Source organism: Rattus norvegicus, chromosome 16 (genome assembly GCF_036323735.1).
Source record: "Rattus norvegicus strain BN/NHsdMcwi chromosome 16, GRCr8, whole genome shotgun sequence".
NCBI lineage: Eukaryota > Metazoa > Chordata > Mammalia > Rodentia > Muridae > Rattus > Rattus norvegicus.
Window position 1 is genome coordinate 32,706,757 of NC_086034.1, and position 18,495 is coordinate 32,725,251.

General features: G+C 41.2%; 1 long non-coding RNA gene and 1 pseudogene across 2 annotated transcripts in view; one reads left to right on the plus strand and one right to left on the minus strand.

The window, feature by feature from the left end:
• The window catches only part of Ddx60l1 (DEXD/H-box helicase 60 like 1), a 109,981-nt pseudogene extending 99,303 nt beyond the window's left edge, over positions 1–10,678 (minus strand). The window contains exons 1-2 of the transcript XR_010058378.1: positions 10,527–10,678; positions 9,497–9,623 (exon numbers count right to left, since the gene is read on the minus strand). The product of XR_010058378.1 is annotated as a DEXD/H-box helicase 60 like 1 (transcript). The remainder of the gene's footprint in view (positions 1–9,496; positions 9,624–10,526) is intronic.
• A 20-nt stretch (positions 10,679–10,698) lies between these two features.
• On the plus strand, positions 10,699–18,215 carry LOC103693929 (uncharacterized). The gene is made up of 2 exons (XR_005495102.2): positions 10,699–10,841; positions 17,567–18,215. It is a non-coding gene; the product is annotated as an uncharacterized LOC103693929 (long non-coding RNA).
• Positions 18,216–18,495: the final 280 nt, after the last annotated feature.

Genomic DNA, 18,495 nt, shown 5'->3' on the forward strand with positions numbered 1-18,495 from the left:
TAGATTCTTAAATGTGAAAGACTAGAAGTCAAACACAAGGTCCCAACTATGTCTGCGCACGCGCACACACACACACACACACACACACACACACACACTATTTAACCAATCAAAAGAAAAACAGCAAGATTCTGGTTCTCAATAAACTTTTGGTTTAAGGTTAAGGATGTAGCTCATTCATGGAACCCTTACCTTGGGTTCGATTGCAATACTACAAGTTGAAAATATCAAAGAATAAAATGAGCCTGCTATAATCTCAAGTTATACCAGGTAATTTCAAGGATACCAGGTTAACCTGGATACTCAGGTTGTCTGGTACCACAAACACTAACGAAAAGAACAAATGAATGCATAAGTTAGGATTTATTAAGAGAGGTAGTGATCTGAGGAGAGAGCTTGTTCTCACCATAAAAGCAATGTGCCTTCTGCCTCACCTCTAGCCAGCAGGCCTTATAGAAAGGACAAAAGCAGGCCATTCTCCCAGAGCTCAGGTCTGCCACTCTAATTAGGGCAACCACACGTCTTAGACGTGCGGTATGTGCATCTCTTTAGTTTATACTATTTGACTTGCATCCATTCTGCTCTAGACACCAAGAGTTCAGCTGCTTCTTATAACACTCACTCTAATTTGTATCTGCCAGTATCGATCCTATTTGAACAGGAGGGGTGTCAACTCAGAACAAGCAAATCATAGCAGTGCATACATGCTAAGCTGTTAAGAACATGTATACAGAGACTGCTTTCTCCTATATGGAACACACCAGGGCCTGTGTCATCTGAAGAAGAAAGTGGCTGTACCTATCCACACATACCCATCATCCTCCACTGTTGGTGATAACACTGTCATCTGTAATGTCTGCTTCTTAGGAAAGATGGAAAACTGCCACTGTGCCCCCTAATCAACTGTCACCACGTCTTATTACCAGTAAGAAAATTTTCCAGTGCATCTCTAGGCCTATCTCGGAGTATCATATGTACCACAGTTATAGCCAAAGACGATACCAGTAGAAGGGCTGGGGAGGCTTCCCTGAGGGATATTAGACACAGAAGCCAGGGGATAAAGGACAAATAGAAACTGAACTGACCCTCTCTTTTCTTTGCACCAGAAGCAATCTTATGAACATGTGTAGCTTGATGTTGTATGTAAATAATTATTAGCAAATCCTATTAAGTTTCTCCTCTCCTGGGAAGGCCAAGGTGGTTAATATTTCTAGTCTGCCCTGTTCTTATCTCTGGACAATTTCCCATGGAGACATTGTTTATTAGCCATCTGATTATTTAATTTCTACTATCCCTGATACTTGAATGACATCTCTCCTGATTGGTCGGACTAATAAGACCTCTTGGTGTGGGGGTGAGGGTAATGAATGTTGAAATTCAGTGCCAATAAAACCCCTTTTAATTGTTTCAAATGTCGACAGCTGAAAGATCTAGATGGCTGAAGTGCACTCCTAAGTTTAACTGTGTCTGTCCTGTGTGTAATAGCCTAAATCTTCCAAGTGCAGGCCAGGTTATTCTCATAGGGACATAGAAAGTCAACAGACAGCAAATGCAAAGATTGAGAAGGAGAACACAAAATAAACCAATAAAGTATTTCGTAAAAACTAATTTAGAAGAAATATTTATCAGCAATGTATCATCTATCGTGTGTAGTAATAGCCAAAACTGAATGACAAAAGATGTAGAGGGAATCTTTGGTACAGTGTATGAAAGTATCGCCTGTCAATAACAACAACAACAACAAAAACATACGGCCAATGAGCTGAAGCAGAATTAGAAAGTGGAGCGAGCATTCAGCAGAGAGCGAGAGAATACTGGGATAGAGCCAGGTATAGAACAGGAGATTTTCCCCCCAGAACGCTGAAGGAGAAGGTCACATGGACCTGAGGAGAAGTAAACTCCATATGGCAGGACTTAGAATAGAAACCAGGATAACTGACACAAGCTAGTTCAGGAACAAGCCCTGGCTTTTGACCTAGGCAGTTATTCATAGTAATTAAGTCTCAGAGTCGCGATTTCGTGAACTTGGGTATGGGTGGCAAAGTTCACAGTTATAGATTTAGAAGAGCCATTAGTTTTGCAAGAAGCTTAATAACTGGCAAAGTAATATAGTTATCTTTATCTAGAGTAACACTAAAATAGTTTTTTATAAAGTGGCATTTCAGAGAATTTTTAAAATTTTTTATTTCATTTCCTTTTTTTCTTGCTATAAAGCACAACATTTAATTGGTCCTGGTGTATAGGTTCAGAGGTTTAGTTCATTGTTATTATGGCAAGAAGTATGGCAGCATGCAGGCAGACATGGTGTTAGAGAGAGAGAGAGAGCTCAGAGTTCTGCATCTTGATCCACAGTAGCTAGGAGAACATGGATTTTGGCCAGACTTGAGCATAAATGAGACTTCAAAGCCCCACCCCAACCCCTCAATGATACACTACTCCAACAAGGCCATACTTCCTAATAGTGTCATTCCCTGGGCCAAGCATATTCAAACCACCACAATAGCCATCTCTTCCGAAAGTAACCAAACTTGTACACACACACACACACACACACACACACACACACACGCGCGCACGCGCACACACACACACACACACACACACACACTACTCTATAGATCCAGGTGTCACAACTGATCATTATATTACACACAAAGGAAAAAGTTATAATCATATTCACCCTGTCTTGGAAGATCATGAAGGAAGGCATCTTACTAATACAGTCCAGTAATCAGAGAATAATTACAACACAAAAACCAGACAAAGACATTATGGTACAAATGAATATCCTTCATGAACTCGGACACAAAGCATCCTTGATAAAACTAAGCAAGCCAAGTACAACAGATACAAATATACTTACAACTTATGAAAATGTATATAACATTTGCATTTATAGTCTATAATTATCTTTTTTATTGATTTTAAGTGTGTACGCATATGTGCCCACATAAATGTGGAGGTTGGGGGACAGTTTCTGGAGTCAGCAATCTTCTTTCACATGTGAGTCCCAGAGGTAGAACTCAGGTTTTCTCAGACTTGGCAACTAGTTATCTGCTCAGCCATTTCACTGGCCTCATTTAAAAGTTTCTACACAGATCACTGACTAAGCTTGTCTTCTTTAAAGTCATTTTCCTAAGATTTCTGACAACCAAACACAAAAGTGTGATATATTTCAACCAGTTGTTAGCAGAGCAGATCAGTACTTAACCTAATTTTAAGCACAGGACTGGTTCCAAGTTTTGTAAGAATGGACTAAGCTGTGACCTTAGGAGTCTTTAACGTGGTTTTTGAGGATTTCACATATTAATGACAGATTCCCACCACTTTCCCTCTTCCTCTCCTTCCAGTTCTCCTCTGTCCCTTCCACTCCCTCTCAAATACATTGGCTTCTAACTCTTCAATTACAGTTCTTGCATACATGAATGTAAGGTTATACACTATACTAATTAATAACCTTCAATAGTCATTCCATGCATCCTGCTTCCTCCTGCTCCAAGACTTTGCAGCTCCTTTGGCTGACTCCTGTGAAGCTAGAGAACCTCCTGGCCCTGCGCTCTCTCTCCTCTCCCATCTTGGAATAATCTAGTCTTTGCCCCAGGACAAAATCTGATTGTACTTTTTGCCAAAATATTCTTTATTAAAAAAATAATCCTCTTTTATTTTGACCTGTTTTTTAATTGGAAAGTGAGCCCACTTCATGCTCCATCTTCTCTCGCCTAATTATTATTTCCTTCTTATTTTACTTCCTTAATTCCATGAGAAAAACAACCTAACAAGAAAATTTGCAAAATATATTAAAGTAGGAGTGGGTCTGAATTTCACTTACGAGATAATATAAAAAATTAAGAATATCTGTCCACACTCAACCACAGGACAAGGCTGTTGTTAGCCCTACGCAAGGCTTCTGGGGTTTTGAAAGACTCTTACTCATTTAATCTTCCTTAGACTCCCACGAGACTGAGAGTTATAGAATGTTTCACTTGAGCAAAAGCAGCCCAAGATAACAAAGCTTCCAATGACCTTGTACAAGCAAGAAAGGAGAAGGAGAGAGATACACAGAGAACCAAAAAGTCTTTTATGTTAGCCCTGTAGTTGCAGTTCTGGACACAAAAGACATCTATTCCTCTGAAGATCTGAAGGAATCGAACCTAAGAAAATAAAGCAATAGGGTATCCTGTAGTACAAGATTGGCAGGAGGCTTGGTATTCAGTCTAGTAATGGAAGGCTGGACCTGGAGCAATGGTATATTAATTTTAAAAGTTAACGTATACAGCCATGACAGCCAGGGAACAGCTTGACAATCGTCAGCCCTTTAGTCTCAATCTTCTGCTCCATCCAATCCCCCAATCTCATACCCAGCTCTGTAGCACACTGCTGGATGCCACCTCTCCTTCCTCTCTGTCTCCATTTCCTGGGCAACTACACAGGCCTTACTGGCACACCCTGTTTTCTTCCCTCCTGTGGGCCCCATTAGCCTCTTTCCTGGCCCATTCCCATCCCGAAGTGTCAACTCCCAATGCCAAAAAAAAATATATTCTAACATGAGCCCTCAATGCCATACCAGCAAGATCTCAGAAGCATTCACTGTCAGGTAACACACCCATTACCCAGAATAGCAACAGAGTACAAGAAACGAAGCATATACCCAACAAAGACAAGAATAGATATCAGCACCCAGAATTACAATCTTCCCAAACTGTCTGGGATGCCAGTGTAAAAAGCATAATCAATAACAACGAGGATAATAAGTGTCTACTAGAGCCCATCAGTCCTACTACAGCAGCCCCAAGAAATGCAATATAGCTGAGGCACAAGACAAGGACTTGCAAACAGCCTTTATGAATGTGTTAGAAGTCCTTAAAGAAATGTATAAATTGACTAAAGAAATCTTTGAAAATACAGACAGCTTTAGGAAATCTAAAACAAACAAACGTTCAAGACATATGATAGAAATAGAATCAGTAAAGAAAACCCAAACTGAGGAAAAACTGGAATTGGAAAATTTAGCACTCAAACAGGAACCTCAGGACTAGGATCACCAACATAACATGAGAGATGGGACAGAGAATCACAGTCACTAAAGACAAAATAGAAGAAATGGATATTCAGTCAAAACAATGCAAAACCTAATGGAATCTAGGCACAAAGCATCCAGGAAATCTGGGACACTGTAAAAATTCAAAATCTATGCATAACGGGAATAAAGGAAGGAAAAAGAACTCAGGTCCAAAGTACAGAAAATACTTTCAACAAAATTATATAAGAAAAATTTCCCAACCTAAAGAAGGTGGTCCTTATCAAGGTATAAGAAGCATACAGAACACCAAGTATACTGGACAAGAAAAGAACTTCCCCCTGTCACAGAATAATTACAACATATAGAACAAAAAAAGAATAGTAAAAGGTGGAAGGGGAAAGACTAAATAACATAGAAAGAAAAACCTCCTAGAATAAAACCTGCTTCTTAATGGAAACTCTCAAAGCCAGAAGGATCTGGACAGATGTTGTACAAAGTTTAAGAGACCACGGATGCCAGCCCAAACTATACCCATCAAACTTTTAGTCACAATACGTGGGAAAAAACATACATTCCAGAATAAAGACAAATTTTAACAATATTTATCTACAAATCCAGCCATATAGAAGGTGAGAGAAACATGTCCAAGAAAACACAAGTAATAAATAGAGTCAGACCAAAATATCAAATAAAGAAGAAAAAAGAAAATCCACAGCACAGCAATAAAGTAACTGGAGTCAACAAACAGGACCACAGCAAAAAAAAATAAATAATAAAAATAAAAAAATCAATGGTTTCTTTCACTTTCCCCTTAAAAAGACACAGAATGGTCTTAAATTCAGGACTAAAATGAAAATAGAAACAAACAAGCATCTTCAACAGATAGTGATGGTCAAATTGGAGAGCTACATGTAGAAAAATCTAAATAGATGCATCACCCCCACAAAATACTCAATTCCAAATGGATCAAAGACCTCAACATAAATCCAGAGACACTGAACCTAATCGAAGAGAAAGTAGAGATTCATTGGTGCAGAAAAAGGACGTTTTAGTAACACAGACATTAAGAACTATTAATAAATGGGACCTCATGAAATGTAAAAGTTTCTGTATGGCAAAGGATGCCATCATTCAGAGTGGCAGCCTACAGAATGGAAAAAAATTTTAAACAACTACACATCCAATAGAGAACTAATATCCAATATTTATATAAACTCGAGAAACTGAACATTAAAAAAACAGAAATTAAAAATGGGAACAGATCTAGACAGAGAATTCTTCACAAGAGAGGAAATTCAGATAGCTGAGAAACTCTTAAAGAAATGTTCAAAGGCCTTAATCATTGGGGAAACTCATAATAAAACTACTTTGAGATTTCATCTTACATCAATCAGGATGGTCAAGACCAATTTAAAAAGTTACAGCTCGGTTTGGCAAAGATGTAGAAAAAGGGGAACACTCATCCATTGCTGGTAGGAGCGAAAACTTGTACAGCCACTATGGAAACCAAGGTGGCAGTTCCTCAGAAAGCTAGGCATCAATATACCTCAAGATCCAGCTATACTCCAAGGACATTTCATCCTACCATGAGGACAATTGCTCAACCATGCTTGTTGCTGCTCTATTCATAATAGCCAGAAATTGAAAAAAATTAGACTGATGATAAACATCCTTTATCACTGTGATATTTTGCATATGCTCATCCCCAGGAAGGTGTGGTGTTGTTGGAGGAAGTGTATCACTGTGGGGGTGGCTTGGAGATCTTCCTCATAGCTACCTAAGGATGCCCAGTATGTTCCTGTCTTCCTTCGGATGATGATGTTGAACTCTCAGTTCCTCCTACACCATGCCTGCCTGGATGCTGTATGCTCCTGCCTTGATGATAATGAACTGAAACCTCTGAACCTGGAAGCCAGCCCCAATTAAATGCTGTCCTTTATAAGATTTGCCTTGGTCATGGTGTCTGTGCACAGCAGTAAAACCCTAAGTAAGATAATCATCAATGGCTGGCTAAAGAAAATGCTATGCAGTTACATGATGGGCTATTACTCCACTGTTAAAAATATGAAGCCATGAAATCCACAGGTAAGTGGATGGAATTAGAAAAAAATATCATCCTGAGTGAGGTAACTCAGACTCAAAAAGACAAATATGGTATGCATTCACTTATGTGGATGCTAGCTGTTAAGTCATTGATATGCAAGTTACATGCTGTATAGCTACAGGGATTAAGGATAGTGTGAATGACCTCTAAACAACTCATTGAACGGGCAGAAGTCAAGTTGATGCCACTACAGAGCCTTCACACCGTGGAAGGGCAGCCATAGTTCTGTAAGTTCCTCTGGAAGCTATCAACGGAGGAAGATAAACAAACCAGTTACAAACCCTTCATTCTTACAAGACTGACCTACCTAAACAAGGGTGTCAGTCCACCCAACAGAAGGGAGTTATGCAAGGCCAGTGGCAAAGCAAAGTGGCAGAGAGATTGTAAAAACAAAAAAAAATTGTCCTAAGTGTGTTTGGTAAGCCATTCAAAAGAATGAAAAGAAGTAATATTTCTGGATACTTTTATGAGGGAAAAAAAGTTTTTAAATTTCTAAAGGAAAATACCTTGACGCCAGAATTCTGCATCAAACAAACATTTTAGTTTGTTGAGAATGCAAAAAGATATAACCTGTCATTAAAAAGTGAGAAATTCCACCAACTCTGCATCTTGAATTATATAATTCTATTTAAAGGAAGAGGGGGAATGAAAAAGAATAATCAGAAAACAGAAAAACTGTGGAAAGATAAAAAGATTCACTGGAGCTATGCACATAGTTTACATGTAGTAAGAATCTATTTCCAGTGCTAGCCACAGTAATATAGGACTATATTTTCCAACCAAAACATGCAGACTGCGTCTATAGTGAATAATATTTACATAGTGAGGCCAATAAAATTGCTTAGTGGGGAAAGGTGCCACCCAGCTTGATGACCTGTGTTCCATCCCTGAGACCTACGTGAGAGAGGAAGAGAACACACCCCTGCGAGTGGTCCTTGACCCCACAGACACATTGTGTCTTTAGGTTCAATGCCTCAGTGTAAGGGAATGCCAGGGTGGAGAGGCAGGAGGGTGTGGGTGTGTGGGTGTGTGCCTCATGGAGGCAGGGGGTGGGGAGATAAAATAGGGGGTTCTGGAGGGGAAACCAGGAAGGGGGATAATATTTGAAATGTAAATAAAGAAAATATCTGATAAAGAAAAGACAAAAAACAAGTATGTACATATAAGGGGCAGAAAGGTGGCAGATGATACAGTAATTAAGACTGTGTACTGCTGTTGTAGAGGACCAAGTTCTGTTCCTAGATACAGAGGCTCACAACAGCCTGTGACTGCAGCAAGAGATCCAATGACTCTGGACTCCTAGTACATTTGCACTCAAATGCATATTCCCATACATACACACACACACACACACACACACACACACACACACACACACACACAAAACAAATCTAAAAACTATTTACTGGTTTCTTATTTTCTTTACTCACTATGAAAACAAATCAGAAGAATTATCACAAAATCCTGCAAAACATGATAGATACATATACTTGATACATACACTTACACAAATTTATGTGAATATGTATATATGTATGTGTATATGTATATACATACATGTATGTATAGGTATATATACATATATGTGTTTATATGTATGTATATGTGAGTGTGTGAGTGTGTGAATGTGTGTGTGTGAGTGTGTGAGTTTGTGTGAGTGTGTGAATGTGTGAGTGTGTGTCTGAGTGTGTGTGTGTGAGTGGGGGGTGAGTGTGTGTATGAGTGCCTGAGTGTGTGAGTGTGTGTGTGAGTGTGTATGTGAGTGTGTGTGTGTGTGTGTGAGAGTGTGTGTGTGTGTGTGTGAGTGTGGGGGGGTGAGTGTGTGTGTGAGTGCCTGAGTGTGTGAGTGTGAGTGTGTGTGTGAGTGTGTGTATGTGTGTAAAGCAAATACAGAGAAGAATGTCTGCACCCTGACTGATGTGAGTATCCTACCCACCTTCTCCCCACCTCAAATCAGTCAAAATCCAAACCTGACCAGATTATGGCTTACAGGGCATGTAGGAGTGTGGGCATATTAAGGACACAGGAGGAGATGTCTACAGGATAAAAGACACGTAACTCCGGTTCTATACATTACAATTTGATGGACTGGGAAATTCAAAAGTCATATCCTCTGAACTCAGTATTGTCAGAATATCTTTGGATTGTGCCTGAAGAAATCTTTTGTAAAATAAGAGGTCGGAAATGGGGAAGAGGAAAGGTGAGGGAAGGGGATGCAGAAAAGTGAGGACCATCGTGGAAATTGGAACTCGTGTGAGTTGCTGAGAGAAGGACTGAGTTCCGACAAAGGCGCCTGGAGAAGAGGCGATTCGTCCCGTGCGCCAAATCTTAAGAAGCTCATCATCCCTCCCCCACTTTGCTCTGCCACTGACCTTGCACAGTTTCCTACTGTTGGGCGGACTGACGTCCTTATTTAACAGGACAGTCTCTCTGGTAATTAGGCTACCAGCATGCGCGTTAAGACAGAAAGCTTCCTATGTCCGTGGAAGATACCGCCACCTGTAAGAAGTAACCCGGAGTGTGACAATGCTAGGAATTAGACTCTGGGTCTAGTTAACGAACAACTTGCAAGAAATCAGAAAACTCCAGGCTTCTTACTGACCTCAACCAACCAAAATGAGCACCCAGGACCTGGCTCAGCCCTGGCAGACACCTTGAGTTCAGGCAGATGCTATGCTGGGCTTTGCAAAAACACCTAGCCTGTGTCTAAACAGAATCTGTGAAATAAAACACCCATTGAGTTTAAAGCAATTAATTTCTTAAGAAGAAACATAAAACCAGTACCTGCTTCTTACATGTGAATACATTAAATCTTAGGTGATTAAAACAGGGAGACTGAGGCAGTAGGGTTACTCCAAGTTCAAGGCCAGCCTGGTCCATAGGGAGTACCAGGAAGCACAGGGAGATAACTAGGGGAAACAGCACAGAGACTGGAGTGAGGGGGCGGTTCCTACAGTAAAGTATATACTGTCTTAGCCACTGAAATTTAAGGGTAACTATAATTCATCTTCACATTCAGCTTTCTAGCTCAGCAAGTCTGGAGTAGGGACCCGATACGGCACCTAGGAGAAAAACTATTCATGCGGATGCCCAACTTTTATTGGCTGTGCACACCTCTCAATGTTCCTACTTATTGATCCCTATCCCAGATCCCCGTTTACAAAGAATCCTCAAGAGACTGAGTCAGACATCTTTTTTCCCCTCTTTCACCACTCAGGCCCCTTCCCTCAGTGGTCCACCGAGTGCTAGCCGCTGGGGTAGGCAGGTAGTGCTCCACTACCCATAGAAGGCTACCTCTTAGTCCTGTCCCTTCAGCTCCGCTCCAGCCCCTCTTCCCGGATACTCTGACCTTGGCACGCCGTGCAATACGCTGGCGAGCCCAGAAACACCCGCTGGCCTCACCGGGAAGCCCAGATTGGGAACTGGGACCTGCTGGTTGCAGAGCCGCTGGTCTGTGCTGCAGGTTCCAAGTGCGCGCAGAATCGCCCGCGGGAGAACTGAGTTCCCTCGCTCCCTATAGCGGAAGCTTCGGAGTCACCCAGGCAGCCTTTTATATATGAAGGAGAGTTTCAGTTTCTCTTCTGCTCCCAGAAGCTTTAAGTTTCAGTTTCCATTCATCTCTAATCAAAGTAGATTTGGGGACTGTGGCTTTGAACATCCTTCTGTAAAAGTTAGTACTGTTAAGATTGGGAAAACGGAGACTTTGGGATTCTTGAGGTAAGGAAGGGAATCTTGGCAGGGAAAACTGGCGACATCTAAGCAAGGCAACCTTGGAGAGGCTGTAGCAGCAGAACTCCTGGTGCTGTGCCTGTTGCTCCTACAGGTATGCTAACGACAGCACAGCGGGGGTAGGTAGGAATTTGAGATTACATGAATTTATTATTGAAGCCTGTGATTAGTCCATGTGGGATCTTCTTTGGCCAAATGGCACCACCAAACAAGCTGATAGTGGAGCCTACGTTTATGTCTAACTTAATAATTTTTCCTTTCCTTTGTTTTTGTTTTGTTTTGTTTTGTTTATTATTACCTGTAATTCAGGTTTGAAAGCTCAATTGCTTAGTATCCTGTGCTCACCTTACCTTAGAAAGGCTTTGAATATGAAAATGTATTGGAATTTTAGAAAATGGGGGCATCTTGCATTTGGGTGATCTTAACAACAGTGGGACCAAAAGCTATTTTGTCAGGAACTGGCAGAACTCTATTCCATAGAGCAACAGTGTTGAGGTAACTTGACAAACAACCATTGTTTTGAAGGCCATCAGGATGGCTCCCTTCCTCACGCCCAGCTTCCAACCTGCCTCCTGTTTCCTTGGTAACATTAAGGAAGGGTCCCATCCTTTCTGTCCTCCTTTACATTAAAATACCACCTGAAAAGGTGGAGGTGTCTGGACTTTGTTGGGGCCTATGCACAGAAAGCTTTGTCTTTCTGGTGAGAAAATACCCTTTCCTGTTTCCTCCAATAGAGGTCAGTGTCCTAATTCCCTGAGACTATGGTGACTGTGGTAATAGATACTGCACAAACAGCCTAAACCAAGGAGCATGGCATAAAGCTGGATTATCCCAGGTGGGCTCAAAATAATCATCACCAGGGTCTTAGCACGGGGGGTGGGGGGGGTGGAGGTAGACATCCAGGCTGGTAATGTGATTACATATGGAGTCTAGCAAGACTCTGTGAAGATGATGGAAAACCACAAGCCAAGGAATGAAATTGAAATAGTCTACTCCAGGTTACAAATCCCCGTACTTACTAAGCTAACTGTGAGCACTGTGAATTCTTTACGCAGCCAGCTGACCAAGAGTAAGCTAGTACCTCAGGAAAGCGCTTGGTAGAAAAAACAGGGTAGGGCTTTTCAAACCAAAAGGCTACAATCATAGCACACAGGATATAGGCTGAGAGTATTTACAATGTATCCTTCCATGACGGGGAGGGAAGGACCCTTGGATCTGTAAAACAGCATACAAGAAGGAACCTTTGGGGTATATCCACATCCACCAGCAGTGAAGGAGGAACCCCTTCATTTAGAAGATAGGAGATGACATTTGTTTACATTCTGATTTTGGCTATCCAACTATTAAAACAAGATATCAAGAAATTAGATTTGCTCCAAGGGATTTCCAAAGGTTTATACTTTATAAGATAAGACCCTGTAGAAGAGGCAGTTTGCAGGCAGGAGAAAGAGTAGAAAGATCCAGGAACTATGCCATGGCCAAACTGCTTGGTTAAGTATTATCTCTTGCTTTCTATTTAAACCTTACTCCCACAGGAGGACCCTGGAGATGTACTTGGAGGCTCACTGGCTCTTTTTGTCAGTCTTTCCATTGTGGCCCTATTGGATAAACCTTATTTTTCTGCTTTTCATTCTTTATTTGACTCTTTTAAGTGACTTATAGATGAAAAAAATTCCTATGTTAGAAGATGGGAGATATAAACCTGAGTTTCTGGGATAGCCAGAAATCAACTTAAATTATATACATATACATATACATATACATATACATATACATATACATATACATATACATATACATATATATATAAAATGTTTGATCATAATTTAATTTCCTCTTAATTCTTTCTCCTCCCACTAAACCCTTTTCTTCTTCCCAAGTCTCCAATCTGTTTTTATGTCTTTTTCTTATTATTGTTCCTGTTCCACAGAATTTAACTAAGGTTGCTTAGCCTGAGCATAGATGGTTATTATTTACTGAAGCAAGGACAAATTTGTGGCTACCATTGAGATATATGACTCCCCAGCAAACATGAACTGCTCGCTGGTCCTCAGAAAAAGGGGAGATCTCGGAAGCTCCTTTCTCATCCATGGTGGGACATGGGTGAGCCTTGTCGTGTGCAGGTAGACACTGTCACTATGAATTCACAGGTATAACAGCCATGTGGTGTAGTGTTTCGCAGCACCCTCCCATTTGAGGCTCTTACACTCTTTCCCCACTCTTCCCAATAATGTTCTGTGAGCTTTGGAGAAGATATCAGTGTCTCATTTTAGGGTGAGCACCCAGCTGCCCCTTATTCACTGGTTAACTCTGCGTGAACCATCACCCGCTCCAAACAGAAGCTTCTCCGATCAATGCTGAGAGCTGCACAAATCTATGAAATATACACATGCACAAATCTATGACTATAAATATTTAGCAGGCAGTTTGACATCAATCCATATAACACATCAACAGAAGCAGTTCCCCTTTGGAGCCTCTAACTTCCCCAGCCATGGGCTGTGAACTAGGTTTACAATGTCAGGCATGAGTCGCTCCTGTAGAAGAGATCTAAAATCAGAGCATGGTTGGTTATCTCCATATCAGTCACACCACTGCTGCGGCAATGGACACATCCTGTCTGACCGATTAATATTACAGAAAATGTGTTCCTTTCTGGACCTTCTAGAAACCACTCCTGATGGCACCTGGATTTGAGCCCAGTGAAACCTTCAGAACTAAGAATAAGTCTGTCCTGCTGTAAGCAACTAAGTGTAGGGATAATTCATTACAGGAGCCAAAAAAAAAAAAAGTTGAATGAACAAACAAAATGTAATACAGCCATGTTAGCGAATGTAGTAGAAAAACCAGGACATGTTTGCTAGTAGCAGAAGTAAAACCTATACAACACAGAAGGCTACATACAGTGATTGGGAATTCCCTTGTAGTTGTTATCATACTGTTCCACAGGTGTACAAGATAGAGACTTGTGTGTCGCCCTCTTGATGAGCTAAGTAAGGATTAAAGCGATGTAGAGACAGTAAGTGGTGCCATGATTCAAAACTTCTATAAACCAAAAGGCTGCTTACAGGATTTTCAATTACACGATCTCTGACAAAATTCTTCCAGTCTGTAGACCATTTGTTTTATTTTGGTTTGTATTTTGAGTAAACTTGTGGGTGGTAGTTATCATTTTTGGGTTTTCCTTGTGGGCACTTCAGGGTAGGTGAACTCTGTGGTGCTCCTGGCTGTTTTGACATTCAATGACTTCAGATTTTTCAGTGAATAACTTAATAAGCTTTGATTCATCCTCCTCGATTATCGAGTCTTAGTCTGTGTCATGTTACTAAAATAACATGACATAGCCTGGGTAATTTATAAAGAAAAGTGCATTTATTGTAGTTTTGGAAAGTTTGAAATCCAGAGTGCCAGTATTCGACAAGTCTTCGTTGGTAGCATCTATAACAGCAGTTCTCAACCTTCCTAATGCTGGGGCACTCTTTCAATACCATTCCTCATGTTGTGCTGACCCCTACCATTAAATTATTTTGGTTGCCACTTCATAATTGTAATTTTGCTAGTGTTTTGAGCCATAATATAAATATCTGCTATGCAGGATATCTGATAGGCAACCCCTGTGAAAGGGTCGTTTGGTCCCCACAGGGTCGGGGCCCACAGGTTGAGAACCCATGGTGTGGCACAGTGGAAACCTGACTCACAGCCCTTTAGTTGCTACTAATCCACTTGTGAAGGTAAAGCCTTTATAAATTCGTCAAAGACCTGCCGTTGATGTCCCTCACTCCCACTTGATCAAACTGACGATGGCGTTTATAAGACATAATTCTAGGTAACACATTTAAACCACATCATAGCCCATAGTACTTAAACACCCCTGAACAGCTGAGGATTACGTTTTATGCTATGGTGTTTGGGGCTTCTGTTTAGTTTTCTCCACCTCTACTATCTGCTCCTGTACCACACCCTGCCCTTTCCCAGGCGTTTGATAAGCACACATTCCTTTTCCACGTTATCCTATGTCCTGCACTTTAGCCTCTCTGAGTCCTTGAGTGAGGGTGAGTTACCTAAGTTAACATTTCAACCTTCCTCTACCTAACGTATTTAACACTTCTGTCTTATGCCTTCCCTCTGCACTTACCTCCAGTTTGGTACTCTGGGTAAGCTCAATACCTGACCATTGAGGAAAGTGACCTCGTTTATAGTCCATCAAATTAATTGTTCCTAGTCTCACAGTCAAGTGGGTACAGAAGGTGCCACATTTGTGCAGGGGTACCCAGTACGTTAGCAACTGATGTCTCTCAGGAACGTGTAACACTTAGCTATCAACGGCCATATATTGTATGGCAGCCCACGCTTGCATCCTGGCATATTCAGTGAACCCTCGGAGGAAGCTGTGCGTGGCAGTACAATGAGAGACTCTCGGAAGGTACCAATCTGAGTGCTCACTGGTTTCAGTTTAAATGGTCTTCATGGCATTTGTTTGGACAGGGCCCCACATTTAACTTGTTCTAGTTTCTAATTATCAGTAACAAATAAGGTAAAATTTGCAAATATGAAACATAGTATCTCCAAGCCTTGAACAACCCAACAGAGCTTGACTTTTCACACTGTGGGTCCCAGTGCGGACACTGTCAGATTTTCAGGGTGTCAGGTGAAACAGCCTCCACTACAGGAACCTTCAGCCAGTTCGGCAGGACCTTGCGCTTACGTGTTGTGTGGGTTAGTTGTATATCAACTTGACACAATCTGAGAGGAGGAAACTTCAACTGAGAAAATGCCTCCATAGGATCTGACTCTAGGCTAGCCTATAGACACACCTGTAGGGCGTGTTCTAAATTACTGATAGATGAGGAAAGCCCAGCTCATTGTGGGTGGTGCCATCCCTGGGCTTGTGGTCCTGGGTGTAGTAAGAAAACTGGCTGAGCAAGCCATGAGGAGCTGCCAGTCAGGAGGCAGCACTAGTCGTGGCCTCTGCATCAGCTCCTGCCTCCAGGTTCCTACTCTGACTGCCTTTGATGCTAAATTTTGATTAGGAAGCAGACATGAAATAAACTTTTTCCTCTTGAAGTTGTTTTGGTCAAGCCATTTCATCACAGCCACAGAAACCCCAACTAAGACATATGTGAAACATGGCCCCTTGTAAGTATATTTGTAGATATTTATGTGTCCTTTATGAGTGTTTCCAATTGATGTCCATAAAGGATGAAGTCATTGGTGCAATCGTGTCTGCTTACAGAGAAGGGTGGATACAGTAATGTTGCCGGAGCATCTATTAAAGGTGATTATTATGTCCCTTAAGAGGTAGCACATTCTACCCTGATTGGTCCCAGAAGCCTGACTAGAGACGGCAAGGAAATGAAGAAAGGACAGATACACAGAAACAGGTGCAGAAAAGCTGCAATCAGATGAACCATGCAGTAATGCAGAACTCACTGTATTTATTGGGTACATTGCAGGAGTTATAATTTTGTCTTGGTAGGTTGGTACAAGGTCTCTGTAGGTGAGCAGTCTCAGGCTATAAACAATGGAGAGAAGGAAATTGCAGTTGTAGATTTTGCACATGGTGGTCCATTGTTTGTAACTACTTCTACTTGCACATTTTGTCAGCAGTGACACTCTGGCTTGTGGGTTGCCATTCTCATAGAAGACAATAATAGCCTTGGAGAACAAGGCTAATGAGAACAGAACACCATCACTTGTCTGCTTTTTACACATTTAGTCACAGCTTCTTTGGCTCCCTATACTGATAAAGCAAACAAAACGTGGAGATGCTAACATCTGGCAAGAGATCTGATTATACAGAGCAAGTATTTTAAAAATATTGACTATTAATCATAAGGACTTAGCATTAAAGTGTTGATAATACACTGTGGGGAGCAATAGCCTCTTCAAGATTCAGAGCTTGTCAGGTTATCTATTAAATAGAGACACTGTGAGGAAGACCACATCCGAATCCATTGGTCACAACCACTAAAGAGCTTAATAACCTCCTATCAGATTGTACCACATTTACTTTTTTTTTTCAGACTCTGAACTGATCACCATTTCACAAGCTTATTTTGCATGTGCTGTTGTTAAAATAAAAAAAAAAGGTAATACTATTTAATTTTGCACCGGTAACAAGTTTTCAGAAAACCATGATAGCTTCGTGCAGAGTTCACATTAATGTATGTCAACATCTGTTCTTCCAGAGAGACCCCATTCTATATGAAAACTCTGTAGGTTTGAATTGTATCATAGTTTCAATATGCAACAAAAATCAGAGAAGAGTCTGTGGTCACAGTGCGCCCATATGTGTACCTACGGAAATGCTACTGCATCCACACTGTATTTGCCTCTCTTATTTTCCTGCAGAAACCGATAAAAGACTTCCTTGTTTAAGAAGCAATACATTCAAACTCTGCTGCCCAAGCAGGTGTAAAATTAGAACAACAGAGAGGTCTGGACTATTTCTGCCACCAGCTCTTTGACACCTGTTGACCAATCATTCAGAGGAAACCTTGGGAGTCGAAGATACTCCAGTTCCGAGGACATTCCTTCCCAAAATAGTTTTTATCAAATTGCTGTGGCAAAAGAAGCCCCAGGGTGGGTGGACCTCCCAGCTGTGTGGCTCTGCAACTGTTCCTAACGGTTGGCACTTTGTCAGTGCCTAAATCTTCTGTTGCTGCAACAGCTGATTTTGTCCTTTGACCCACTCTTCCTTTCTGGTTTCCTAGGGAGTGACAGCCACAGACTTCCCAGGCCACTTTGAAAGCAGCCACCTAAATGGACACACAGCTGTCTGCAGTTGTCTGACAGTGACCACCATATTCAAGAATTAGATATCACCTCCCCGAATCCATCCATGAGGCAACTGAAAAGCAAACTGGAAAAGAAAGAAAACTGTTAGTTTTAATTTAAGAAAGGAAGAGCCAACGCCCCTTCTAAATATCCACTCGCCTTGGTAGATTTATGCTTCTCCTCTAATGAAGAAAAATAAAGAAAATCAAAGTATCCCCTTCAATACATTCCTTACTTTTATATCCACTCAATTTTAAACATTAAAGCTTCAGCCATAAAAATGATGTTGACCTTTTGGAAGGAATGCATTCATTGTGTAAGTACAAAGACCATTCTGCTTGGCCTGTGAGCTCCCAGTGAATTCTCTGGTCTCTGCTTCCTGACTTGCTGTAAGAGTGCTGAGAACTTACGTCCCACTTCGTTTGGGTTGTACAAGGGTTCTGAGGAACTAAACATGGGTCATGTTAATGCCACCAGGCAAGAATACGAGTTTGAGCCAAATTTAAAGTAAGCTTGATTTTAATTAGGGTGTACCTGAGAGCTGACCAGTTGCCGCCTCCTAGGTATTATTAAAGAGAGCAAACCTGAGTCTGTTTCTTGGGGCCCTTTTAAGAAGTAAAACCAGGGGTAGTTGCTAAGCAGGTTTACAGAAGACAATGGAGCAATAAGTGCAGAAAAGTCTCAAGAAAAAAAAAAAAAACCCAACACCCATTATCCTGTGGCCACCATGTGATTAGAAAGCCGGAGGATGCTGGATTCTTACAGTAAATACCCCTCTCTGTAAGTTTATCTGGCATTGTCTGCCACACTGCCCATGAGTGAAACTGTGTGCAGAGATCTCTGAGAGCTTGTGGAAAAACTCCAA